This window comes from Lynx canadensis, chromosome A2 (genome assembly GCF_007474595.2).
Source record: "Lynx canadensis isolate LIC74 chromosome A2, mLynCan4.pri.v2, whole genome shotgun sequence".
Classification (NCBI taxonomy): domain Eukaryota; kingdom Metazoa; phylum Chordata; class Mammalia; order Carnivora; family Felidae; genus Lynx; species Lynx canadensis.
Genome location: NC_044304.2, coordinates 34,409,721 through 34,422,299, shown reverse-complemented (window position 1 = coordinate 34,422,299; position 12,579 = coordinate 34,409,721). Strand labels below are relative to the sequence as shown.

The 12,579-nt window shown below is 40.8% G+C and overlaps 1 long non-coding RNA gene across 1 annotated transcript; it reads left to right on the top strand.

The window, feature by feature from the left end:
* The first annotated feature begins 471 nt into the window (after nucleotides 1-471).
* Nucleotides 472-9,702, top strand: LOC115500073. Its single transcript, XR_003964370.1, has 3 exons — nucleotides 472-1,265; nucleotides 9,231-9,320; nucleotides 9,509-9,702. It is a non-coding gene; the product is annotated as an uncharacterized LOC115500073 (long non-coding RNA).
* The last annotated feature ends 2,877 nt before the right edge of the window (nucleotides 9,703-12,579 follow it).

Below are 12,579 nucleotides of genomic sequence, written 5' to 3'. Positions count from 1 at the left end.
TGTATCTTCTTTTTAATGTGATCCATGTTATGGATCTAAAGTCATTTTGAAGCCAGTCCCCTGTGATTGAATATCTCCAACTTTATTCCACCTTTATTCAGCCAGAATGAATTCCTAAGGGATGGCATTGTAGTCGCCGTGATTAACCATAAATGTTAGTCTGTCATCTTCAAAATCTGCAAGACTCAGACGACCATTCTGTCCCCACTCCCTGGGGATTAGCAGTTGCCTTATGCCACCTTGTATACCTGTCCTCACATCACCATCTCGTCACAGAGTTTCTGGAACCTGACCCTTGTTCATCTAGTAGTTTGATCCCGTACCTTTCATTCAGTAGTTTTATGTCTAAGGATGATTGTTGCCTGAATCAGTTATTTCGTTTGGGGTCTGAAAAATGATATTTTTCTGATTCTACCACTTGGTCTTTAACTGGTTTTTAAAAACACAGCATTATACAAGGAGGGAGACTTTTCCCAGAATCAACAGTTCAATAAAGTAAAAATATCAAACCCGACCTCTGAGAGAGTGGCCAGATTTGCTTTCATGAGATGAGTCTGACATGAGTGGAAATCTCTCAGGAAGGAGAGAGTCAGTGCCTTTCCGTCTGGCCATGGTGCTTGGTTGGGTTTGTTTCACAATGTGGTTACCATTACACAAGGATTTGGCCAAATTAGGCTGAAAGTACTCAGCTGAATTCCCACTGAGTGAAGGGCACAAAGGACAAACCTAGAATATTAAATATTAATTTAAGTCAAATAACAAAGTCTTAAGAAAATGTTGAAGCTTTGTATAAGAGGCCTAGAAACATATGTACCTCCACACACTGAACCAGCTCTACTCTTGTGTATTCCAAGGAGAATGCCTTGGCGGGTAAAGCATGTAAGAATAGGGTCAGTGATGTACATGACTGACTTTTCTCCCACCTAAGAATTTGAGAAAACAATCACCACAGTCATTACAAACCAAGGACTCTTAGCCATAACAGTTTTTATCAAAAAACCCAAATATGCGTAATGTTTGAGTTCTGGGCATGAGGAGCTGATAGGAGATTTCTTTGAGCAGATAATGACCATAAATTTTGTTGTGAAGTTAATGTGATCTTCAAAAAGAACATATTCTACTTTCTTACATTTTTTTTTAAATTGTGTTTGTGTGCATGTGTGTAAAACTTACCACCATGGATTTATTTGAGAAGATCTTCCTTGAGGACCTACTATGTGCTGCCCCTCTCAGTCCAGACTGCCATCGCTTCCCATGCAGACAAGGTACACCATTATACCTTTCTATACCATTCTCCTCACACATTCTAGGTGATCTTTTAAAATTCTGAACTTATCGGGGCACCTGGGTGGCTCAGTTGGTTAAGCGGCCGACTTCGGCTCAGGTCATGATCTTGCGGTCCGTGAGTTCGAGCCCCGCATCAAGCTCTGTGCTGACAGCTCAGAGCCTGGAGCCTGTTTCAGATTCTGTGTCTCCCTCTCTCTGACCCTCCCCCGTTCATGCTTTGTCTCTCTCTGTCTCAAAAATAAATAAACATTAAAAAAAATTAAAAAAAAAATTCTGAACTTATCAAGCCTTTGTGTATCTGCCTACCCTACTTCCCTCCTCAATCTTTGAAGTATTTAAATACAAATCCCAGATATTATTTCACATGTATGTTTTTTATTTTGCATTTTTAATTTTTATTTTTTTATATATGTATAATGCTATTATGCCTCCTACATAATTAACAATCACTGTGTGGTAACATCTAATACCTTATCCATATTCAAATTTTCCCACTTGTTTAGGAAATGTTATTGTTGACTTGTTCAAATTCATAGACAGGCTCTGCAAATCACATTGTGTTGTATTTCTTAGGTCTCTAACAGTTGAGTACTCTCTCCTTTTATTTATTTTTCCATACTATTGACTTACTGAAGAAGCTGGATCAGTTGTCCTATAATATCCTAGAAACAACATGGTTTTCTGTATTTTTCTGTTTGCTTTCACATGGTGGTATTTAACCTCTGCTTCTGCCTTCTATATCAAGCATAAGTTAACTCTGAAAGTTTGAATAATTTCTAATTCAATTTTTTGGCAAAAAGCTTTCTTTTGTAGTCTCTCTGTGCTTCGTACTATCTCAGATCATTGTTGCTAAGGTTGATTTGTGGGTTCAGAAAGTAGCTGCTTTATTATCCTTGCATTGGTAAAGGTCCCACACAACCTTTCATTCAGTAGTATTTGAGCAGATAATGACCATAAATTTTGTTGTGAAGTTAATGTGATCTTCAAAAAGAACATACTCTACTTTCTTACATTTTTTTTTTTTAAATTGTGTTTGTGTGCATGTGTGTAAAACTTACCACCATGGATTTATTTGAGAAGATCTTCCTTGAGGACGATTCCTTCCTTGAGGATGATTGTTACCTGAATGAGTTATTTCATGCAGGGGTTGTAAAAGGGTGCTCTTTATAAATCTCCACTCATCTACATTTCATAATTGAAAAACTGTTTTTCCCTCAAAAACTTGGGGTACTTGGTTACCCTAAAATATAGTTTGTGCAGGAAAAGCAAGATGAATGCTTGAATATTTCCTCTTAATTAATTGGTGGTTTTCAGAGTCAGGTGTTGGTCAGCCTGATCTTTTTTTAAAAGTTAAGTTGGGTCTTGACTATCCTATCCTTGCTTAAAACCCTTCAGAGATCTCCACTGTTCTGCAGATCAAGTTCAAGATGAATCGTGTGGCTCGCTCGGCTCGTTGCCTATCTGTGTTGCCTTATCAGAGCCTCCCTTCTTTTGCATAGTAACCACATTGGGTTTCTTTCAGTTCTCCAGACTCCTCAAGCTCTTTCCTTCCTCTACATCTAAACACGAACTGTTCCTTCTGTATGGACGCTTCCTTTGGTCCAAGACATGGTTGGTTCCTTCTTAACTACTAGGTCCTAGCCACGTGACATTTTACAGAGAGGCCTTTGCTGGTGGTCCAGCTAAATTAGGTCTGTTTCCTCCAATGTGGTCTAATCCAGACCCTGATCATTATCACTGTAGCATTTGTCTATTAAAAAAAAAAATTCTTTTTGGTTCAACTTTCTTATATGTCTCCCCATCGAAGCGGCAGGCTCCATGAGGGCAGGGATTCCAATGACTGTTCAATGACTGGCCATTATTGGACAACAGAAGGCTTATGTGACAGAGCGGTGAAATTGACACAGTTTATATCCTACCCTCTGGGCTTTCGGGCCAGTGGGGGATTCTGACAAGCAGGTAATTTCCACACATTGTGATAAGCGCAGTGATCGGGGAGATACAGGGATAGAAATGGGAGCACGCAGCAGGCCTACCTGATGTAGGTTTGGAGTATCAAACAAGGCTTCTTGGAGATGGTGGACTATGAGCTGAGCCCTGCAGGATGAATAGGAGTTGGCTAGGAAAAGATCCCAAGACATAATAAGTTCAAAGGAGAGTGAGAGAATGGACAGGACTTTATCTTTGATTAGATGTGAGCATCATTCAGAGGGAAGGAGGAAGTCCAGCTTGATAGAGACTGGTGCCAGTCATTAAATAAGGATACTTAGAGGGTCAGTGGGGTTGAAAGGAGAATACAGAGTCCAGTTTGGAACATTTCAAATTTGAGGTACCCCTGAGACATCCAAATAGAGGCCTTTGAATGCATGGATCTGTGAGAGGCACACGAGCTGAATTCTAGATTAAAGGGACAGAAGTGCACACAGACTGTAATAAAAGAAATGGAAGGGGACAAGGCAGCTCCGAGAGGATTTTAAAGTTTACAAAGCACTTCTAGCTGCTTGGACCCTCATGACAGCCTACAAGGGAGCAAAGAGAGATATTATTAACCTCTTTTAAAGATGAGAAAGTTGAACCTCAGTCATGTCAAAAGATAATATATAAATCATAGCTACTAAGCGACAGACCTATTACCCTTCACCTCTTTATTCTTCTCTTATATTGCATTCACCTTGCTGGAGACCAACAAGAACTATTTTCAGATTTTCTAGCCATAATTCTTCATTCTTACGCTCCTTAGTCTTTTTTTTTCATTGTGATTTTAAAAAATCACACATAACATAGAATCATCATAAAAGACCATTTTAATCATTTTTAAGTGCACACTCTCTTTGAGACCATGCTTTCAAATTCTTTTGGATATATGCCCAGAAATAGGATTTTTGGATCATATAGTCATTCTCTTTTTAATTTTTTGAGGAACCATCACATTGTTTTCCATTGTGGCTGCGCCATTTTTCATCTTCACCAACCGTGCACAAGTGTTTCCTTTCCTCCACAACCTTGTCAACGCTTGTTGATTTCTGCTTTTTTGATCCTAATGGGTATGAGGTGGTATCTCGCTGTGGTTGCTTCTTACTCTTTTCTTACCTTGTTTGCGTATCTTTTCTTGCACAGAGAAATACTATAACAGAAATTGTGGACAAAGTGTTAGATCAGTCAGATGGAGACCAATTGACCATATAATTGTCACAAGCAAATTTAGTTTCCTGAAAATAGTACCGTGCGCTGCACAGAAATATAATCTTCAGGAACAGCCTTGTCACCCTGGACTAGTTACTTTTCTTCATATACTGACTGTCAGTAATAATACTTTCTCGTACATTCCAAGCAATGAAATAAGTTGTATATAAAGTGTTCCCCATAGTTTCCAGCACATGGGAAGCGCTCGGTGAAAAACAGTTATCATTATTTGTTGAAATTTATAGCATCTATGCATTCCCTTTTACCAAACTGGTGACCGTCCCAATCAGGTATGTGGCTGGTTTGGAATAACCTTGTTCTTGGCGAATCCCTACGGGTCCCTGTGATCACCACATCATTCTGTCAGACAGCTTACTGAATAATGTATACTAGCGTTTTGTTTTTCCCTTTCCAAAATGAGACTGTGACACATCTCTCGTATTCAGACATATCTTTTCTGGTTGACACAGCCAAGGTACATTAGTCAAATATTTATATTCCTGATACAATCTTCCCAAGACATCCTCCAAGCTTTTGGCTAGTTCATACATAAATAAATAAATGATGCTGTTAGGCCACTTTGTGTTTTTTTGAAGCCACTCCAGTAACCCCTTGTCAGTTGAGATATAATATCACAGTTTTTAAAATGCTTAAGATCTCAAATTCTAACTGAAGCTAACTCTTTCCTTCATATGCAAACAATAGTGAACTTGTTGGCTCAAAAAAAATATAAAAATCAATGAGAAAGATTTAAGGGAGCAATTAATGAGATAATGTCTAGAATGCAGTTTGAGCCCCTGGGAAGAAATGTGTTTATATCCACAAAGCATTTCTACCATCATGTTTGTTCGTGAGCCATAAATACAATTGAATTCTTCTGTGAAATCAGTGCCTGGAGGTAGGGAAGAGGAAGAGTCAATATTTGGTCTTGATGTATCATAGAGATGTTTGTTCCTCTATATTTGAATATTTATTTGCAATTATTAATAGAGTACAAACTCTTTTTTGAGGGCATTTGACTAATCTCAGGTTAAAGAAAAAAAATGACTTCTGGTAATCACCTTCGTTGTTACCCTTGAAACTCAGGACTTTTCTATTGTTTTAAAATTGGACTGTCATATTTAGGTTGGCTTTAAGTCATTTCAGGAAGATTCTGAAGAGTTTTTTATTTCTACCTTCATCCATTTCTTCATTGACTTTGTGATTTATTTAAAGAACACTGGATTTTTTACACCATTCATCCCCTTATCTAGGACACTGTCTCCAAGTTACAGTCCAATCCAGAAAAACTAAACTAGATGTACTGCCTACATTCAAATTGGCTGTGCTGGTTGTCCTTCCATTTGCTTCAAAAACAAAACAAAGACCCTAAGTTTACAATAGCGTTGGTTCTAACTATGGAACATTCTAATACTTTCATCCCTTCAGATAAACAGAAAAGATGGAACGGATGAACAAGCCATTTAATCTTGAGAGCCCATATTCTAGAATAGGGCTTCTCAGATTATAATGAGCACAGCTATCACGTGGAGATCTCCTTAAAATCAGCAGGTCAGGGTAGGGCCTGACATTCTGCATTTCTAACAAACGTCCAAGTGATGACAAAACTTTTGATTCATGGACAAAACTTTGAAATGCAAGGATTTAGAATATTTTAAAATACTGATCTGAAAGATACCATTACTGGGATTGAGCTCGGAAAATACAAAGGTGTACATAGTAAATGAAGGTTCATGTCAGAAGTTAGAACATATTCCAAAGTGAGTTTTCTACAGATGGAAAGTAGAGCAGATTATTTGCCAAATTATCCCTTTGAAAGTGCATCTGTTATGTGTGAATATAGAACATTGAAAAGAGAATTTGATACTCCCAAAACTCGATACAAAACTTTTAATGGACCGCACAGCGACCTCATTTTTGAAGAATATAACGTGCTTATTTTGGAGTAGAAATAACTACTGATTATACTAATAAACTGTGGAGAATCTCTACCAACTGATCATTTGTGGTTGTTTTGTTTCCTTGTCACATACCTTCAAGTTTCCCCTCCAAGCAGACTTTTTTCTCGCATAGTTTTTCGGCTCCTTTAAAATTCTTTTTCCCCCAGCATCAGTGAAATATAATTATCAAAAAATTGTGTAAGTTCAAGGCAGTGTGTTGACTTGATAGACAGATGTTGCAAAGTGACAATCATGTCACATCATTACTTTCCTTTTTTGTGTGAAGAGAATGTTTAAGATCTATTCTCTTAGCAAATTTTAAGTTTATAATACAGTAGTCCTAACTACAATCATTATTACTAGTTTATTAAAGGATATGGTAAAGGATACAGATGAACAGCCAGATGAAGAGATACATAGGGTGGGATCTGGGACAGTCCCGACTGGAGCTTCTGACCCAATGGAATGGGGATGCATCATCCTCCCCATGTGGGTATATTTGCCCACCTGGAAGCTCACCGAGCTCCTGGAATTCTATGGAGGCTTCCTCACGTAGGCATGATGGATAACTAAGTTGATTTTCAGCCCCACTCCCCTCCCTGGAGGACGGAGAGGGGAGAGGCTGAACGTTCCAAGCTCCTAACCATGGCTTGGTCTTTCTGGTGACCAGTCCCCATCCAAGAGCCCCGAGGAGGCCACCCAGAGTCACCTCAGTGGAACAAAATATGCTCCTGGTGCTGTAATCAGGAATTTATAAGAGGTTGAGGATGCAAGACAAACGTTAGAAGAGCTTTTAGTGCTCTTTAGTGCTCTTACCACTTTGGAAATTATGAAGATTTTAGAAGCACTGTGCCAAGAACCAGAGCAGAGACCAATATGCACATGTTCTGTGATCTCACATAAATTTTTACACTATGTCTTAAGCATTCTCCACACTTCAGTAGATCCATCACAATTTATCCAACTACTTCCTTTTGTTGGCAGTTCAGTAGCTTGTAGTTTTACAAAATGTTATGAAGTTTTTGTAGTATTGAGATATTTTACAGTGTGTTGGAAATTTCCTTGGCATACTGTTCCAGTTGTGGTGTTGACAGGGCATATTTTCAGAGATGTCTTATATTTGCTAAATGATTGCGTAAGATGCACATTATTTTCACCCTGACGTTTATTGACAATTGACAATTGCCCGCTCATCGTGGTTTACTGATTGTCTTCCGAAAAGACTGCACCTGTTTTCACGTCATCCCCAGCAGGTGACACCACCAGTTTTATGCTCAGATGTCATTTCTACTATGTCCTCCTCTGGTGCCCTAAAGTAGTGCCACCCCAGATTCTCCTTCCCTTGGTTTATGACACTGAAGACTTCTACAATTGCCTTACTTGGTGTGTAATCTCACATGTTATTGGTCTCTCTCATTCAAAGGATAGGCTCCATAATGGCAACCACCTCGTGTGTGGTGCTTCCTGGCTGGCGCATTGTAGACACTCATGAGACATTTAATGTGTGAATCCATTTTGCCAAACCGGTGGGGGAAAAACCAATATTCTTGGCCTTTTTAATTTGCCTTTTAAAAAGTTGCTAACGTCATTAGTAATTTACTGTTAGTTGTCAGGTCCCTTTTGTGAACTGTTTAAGTCAATCCAAATGCAAATCTGGCCATGAACATGTAACTTCAGATATACACGCTAGCTGGACCGTAGCTCAGAATGTGGGCTTGTTATCTTCCTGAAACACATGTGCCTGTGTATATTGAAGATATGCATATTAATCAAAGTGACCAGGGATTATGAGGCCACGGATGGATGCAGTGGAAAAGAAGGAAGAAAAGGTTGCACATCCAAATGAGCTTGAAAACATGAGATGACTAATCACTACCACCAGAGGGAGGAAGGGCAGAGGATTTTGTCTCCCAAGATGCCTTTGGGTGTTATGCCCAGAATTCGTGATCCCCAAAGACCACCAGGGAGCCGAGTCCGATGCAAAAGCAAAAGAGCCTTTATTCGAGCTAGCTCGAGCTCAGTCCCCTACCTGCACCGATGCAGCGGTGAGATACCGGGGAGAGAGAGCGAGTTTCAAAAGCACAAAAGTTTTATTGGGGTCTAGGGGCAGTTGGTGAGGTAATGGCTGTGGCCTCAGCTGATTGGCTGGGGAAGGGTCGCAGTCCTGTTACGCATGCAGGTCACCAGGCGTTACTCAAGGGGAGGAGGCGTGGTCAAGGTGAAGGACACAGAACAAGATGGAGTCTGCCGGCGTAGGCCCGCCCTTTCAGGGAATGCCTGCAGACATTTTTGTTTAGGAGGGAAAGGTGCTAGGCCATCTCTTTGGGTAGGGACCAGGGACTCCCCCAGTCCCAACACAGAAACCCTGGTTTAGAATGAGACACAGGCATCAGTATTATCTAAAAGCTTAAGTAACTCACATAATCTGCAACCATGATTGAGAACCTTTGAAATTTTGGAGAATTGGTTCTCAGAGATACATTCGTTGAAGGGTCCTATAAAATCCCTTGAGAGTATTTAAAAAACATGGATTCTTGGAGCGCCTGGGTGACTCAGTCGATTAAGTGTCTGACTCTGGATTTCAGCTCAAATCATGACCTCACAGTTCATGAGTTCGAGCCCTGTGTCAGTCTCTGCATTGACAGCCAGAGCCTGCTTGGCATTCTCCCTCTCTCTCTGCCCCTCCCCTGCTCCCTCTCGCTCTGCTCCTTCCCTGCTCGTGTTCTCTCTGTCACTCTCTCAAAATAAACTTAAGAAGTAAATAAACAAAAATTAAAATATGGGTTCTCATTCCCTAATGAACACCCTTCCCGTCCCCAGCCTTTTCACCGGCAGGTCTGAAGTGGGAAGGGAGAATCTACCAGGTCCAGAAGCTGTCCAGGTGAGACCACGGAAACTCTGGGACCACAGGTGACTGGAGTAATTATCGGCTTAGTGGTGGCGGGGGAGGGGTCTCTCTTGCTCCAAGGTGCATGCTTTTGGGAGAGTCCCTGCTTGATTCTGCCAGAGAGCTGAAGACTCAGTGCTTTCTGCTGTCCCGCGGCGACACCACTTGGTGTTTGAAGTGGGAGGCTCTACTCTGGCCTGTGTGTTTTCAGGACTGCAAGCCTGCTTCCCTGGGTGGGAGCGGAATCTAGACACAGGCGGGATTGAGGCTGCATTTGTGTCTTCACATAAACCCGCCTGCAAGGCCCAGTCAGCGCTGCCACTAAGCAGGAAGCCTCCAGCTCCCTTTCTTGGTCTGCATTGGACACGCTAGAACTAGAAACTTCTGAAAGCCCATGAAAGGTAAGACCACCTTGTTCCAGTTTACCCTCCGGCGCTCCAACTAGGATTCCGACCGAGAGCTAATCCTTTGCGTGACCCTTGCCCCTAGCTACCTCTTCCACATCTTCTGTCCCTCATATAGACTGTATTGAAACATAGCTTTCAAATATGACTTCAGGCTTCCGGACTCCCCACGGGGTTCTCAGTTGTGCTGTATTTGGTATGTTATCTGGGTCATCCAAGTGCTTGAGCTCACTTGTAATTTATCAGCAAAGGTGCCTTCCTGCCACCTTCAAAATCACTGGAGCTGGGCGGATTTCAGCAGAGGCTGGCTGCTTGCAGCGCCTCTTTCTTTCCCCGGGGTTAGGAGCGAAACAACAGCACTTTCATGCGTGCTCATTGTGGTTAATCGATCCTATTAACATTATCTTGGGGGAAATCGATGCTTCAGTCTTGCAGGAGACATGTAAATAAAGTGATAAAAAATAAACCAAGGCCAATTGTTTCCTGATGGGAAAATGCGAGGTGAATTAAGACAATTTATGATCAGCGGGTGGAGGGATATTTTTGAGCTCCCAAGGATTTAGCAGGCAGGAAAAGTGGGGCTCTGTTTGGTGAGAGTGGTGTCAGCTGTGCAGCCTGCTGGGAGGCGGTCCTCACCGCACCTGTGGGGTCTCCTGGTTGGTGGCGGTGTTGCTTGGTCTTTGTGCTTTGATCTAGTTGAAACCAACATTCTTTATTCGGTTTTCTTATCAGTATTACCTTAGTAAATAAAGCTTTGTCCCAAATGACTTACCTAACTGATAAAAGGCATGAGTAACATTAATAAGGTTAAGAACAACCGGTTGCTAGAATCTCCTACATGTCTGTTCATTTATTCCCACCCATAATACTTGGTTGAATACCTACTCTGTATCAGGTATTGTTTCGGGTCTTGGGATACAATGTAACCGAGGCAGACAATTCCATGCCTGTCCTGGAATGTACCCATTAGCTCAGGGGCAGAAGGTAAACAAAAGCCAGATGCTGTCAAATAATGATGAATACATTGAGGAAAGAAGCACAATAAAAGGATAGCAAGGGAAATGTGTACAGTTTACATGGGGGTGGTAAGGGAAATTCTCTCTGACATGGTGGCTGAGCAGAGACCTGGATCAAGAGCCATCTTTATGGCAAAATATATCCCCAGTAATGATCTCAATTGGGAGGCTACCGAGTACATTGGAAAGAGCCTGATCTTTGAAAGGAATCCTGAGATTATGATCTTGGCTGTGCTTCAAATTAATTGTAGGACGTGCGGAACTTAAGTACCTGTCTGTGTATTCTGACTTCCCCAGGTGGAAATAGAAATATTCCAGCGCACCTTTATAAGGCGGTGTTGAGACTTGAATGAGAGTCGAACATTTGAAACTTGGTAGACTAGATTGTTGGAGGCCCTTGGCAAACATTAGTCCCTTTCTACACTGCTGGGGATGCTGGGTGACAGATAGGAGTGCATGTGGTCATGCATGTGTTTGAGTACCTACTGAGTACTGGGCACCGTGAGGAGTACTGCAGAGAAGAAGGCAAGCACAATATCTGATCCCAAGTGTGTCTTTAGTAGAATATGTTCTATGATACCTTATGAGCCTCCATTTTCCTCATCTGTAAAATAGGAGAATAATAATAATGCCTACCTCATAAGGTGGACAATAAAACGTTACTATGTGAAAAACATTTAGAGTGGAGTCTCACACATAATAAGTACTAGGAGAGTGTTTCAAAATTAAAAATAAATAGCATCCCGCCTGAATGGTGCTGTCCTATGGAGGAGGTGTGCTAACTAACCTTCCACAGTGTTCCACATACTGTTGGGTGCTCTACATGTGTCACCTCACTGGATCTTCTTAGCAGTATGTTTTATAGATGAGGAAAGGGGACTCAGAAGTGGCTAAAGATTTTGCCCAAAGTAACATGCCTGTTAGCGGGGGAACTGGAGGTTTAAACTGGTTTTACTGTGAAACCTCCTGCTGATCGAAATTCTTGCAGAATTGTTACTCAAGCTGAAGAGATGAGTGTAATTGGGTCCTGTCCTGATGGGGTGTAAATGGAGAGATTGAGCTGTCCACAGGGACGGATCTCACCACTTGCTATGTATCCAAATGCAAGATCTCCAGCATTTGGGGAAGCTACCAGCAAAGTTAGCTTTAGTCCCCAGAGCTAACAGTTTTGCTGTACTGTTGTTCGTAGAATTTAAGGCAGGAAACCGTTATTAACTGATTCTATCTACAAAAAGAGCAAAATAATTCTTGGTGTGTTAGAGTGACCAGAAAACATGGTTCTTCCCAAGAAATGCTAAAGATATTCTCTAGGACTGGTAAACTGGAGAGAAAAAAATTTTTAAATAAACTTTTTTGGGGAATAATTTTAGATTTATAGAAAAAAATCGTAAGGGTAGTGCAAGCATTCCCACATACCTTTCCTCCAGCTTTCCCTAAAATAGTAACGTTTTACCTAACAGAAGTATATTTGTTAAAACTAAGACATTAATACTGATAAATTATTACTAACTAAACTACAGACTTGATTTGGGTTTTACCAGTTTTTCCACTAATATTCTTTATCAGGGATCCTTTTCAGGATACCAAATTTTATTTAGGAAATGCCTTTAAACTTTAGAAATTTTAACTTCTGTTACTATTTAGGTATTGCATTCTGACCATTGGGTACAAAGATAGTGCATCTAATTACTGGTTTCTTTGACCAATTTGGAAAGAAGGCCTCTGAGCTTTGAATGGCATGGTCCTTCCACAGATTTGTTTCCCAGACTGAAAAAAAGGAACAATCAGTCCTATAGGATAACTTCTAAATTTCTTGAAGAGAGCAAAAGAGTTATAAATTCAATGGGAAAAATCTGCCTGCA